This window comes from Physeter macrocephalus, chromosome 16 (assembly GCF_002837175.3).
Source record: "Physeter macrocephalus isolate SW-GA chromosome 16, ASM283717v5, whole genome shotgun sequence".
Taxonomy (NCBI): Eukaryota; Metazoa; Chordata; class Mammalia; order Artiodactyla; family Physeteridae; genus Physeter; species Physeter macrocephalus.
The window spans coordinates 85329151-85329864 of NC_041229.1; the positions used below are offsets into that span (position 1 = coordinate 85329151).

General features: G+C 33.1%; 1 protein-coding gene across 2 annotated transcripts in view; it reads right to left on the reverse strand.

Moving 5' to 3' along the window:
• The window catches only part of CSTF3 (cleavage stimulation factor subunit 3), a 69934-nt gene that overhangs the window by 5410 nt on the left and 63810 nt on the right, over window positions 1-714 (reverse strand). The gene's annotated exons all lie outside the window — the stretch shown is intronic.

A 714-nucleotide genomic window follows, 5' to 3' on the forward strand; every position in this document is an offset into this window, starting at 1 on the left:
GCAGGCGGACTCTCAACCACTGCGCCACCAGGGAAACCCCCTCCCTTTTTAAAAAAAAAAATTATACATGTCTCTCTATTTTATTATAAAGATTTCCAAACTTCAATAAAATAGAGTAGTATAATGAGTACCTATATACCATAACCTAGATTTAATCATTATTAATACTTTGCCATATTTGCTTCATCTTGTTTTTGCTTAAGTATTTGAAAGTAAATTACAGTCATCATAAACCTTCACCCTAAATACTTTCATATTTAAGGTTTTTTTTTTTGAGTTTTTACTTATTTAGCATACCTTCCTATCCTTTGTGGCCAATAAGAGAGACATTACACTAGAGAGAGTAAACTCTAGGTGGAAGAGTTGAAAAAGGAACCTAGACAGATTTCCAGTTTCTCCAGAATGATGTGGCTTCACCATTTTGTAGTGGCATGAATTAAAATGTAGAATACATTCTTGGGGCAATGTATGAATAAAAATATATTTCGAAATCTAACATGCTATTTTTTCCCATTTATACGGATTGTTGGGGACAAATTTGTGCCTCACTTTTCTAACAGCCAAAATTAATTCTCTAAGACTCTACTTAAATGTCAGTAAGGCTCATGCAGCTCAATATCAAAAAAACAAACAACCCAGTCCAAAAATGGGCAGAAGACCTAAATAGACATTTCTCCAAAGAAGATATATAGATTGCCAACAAACACATGAAAG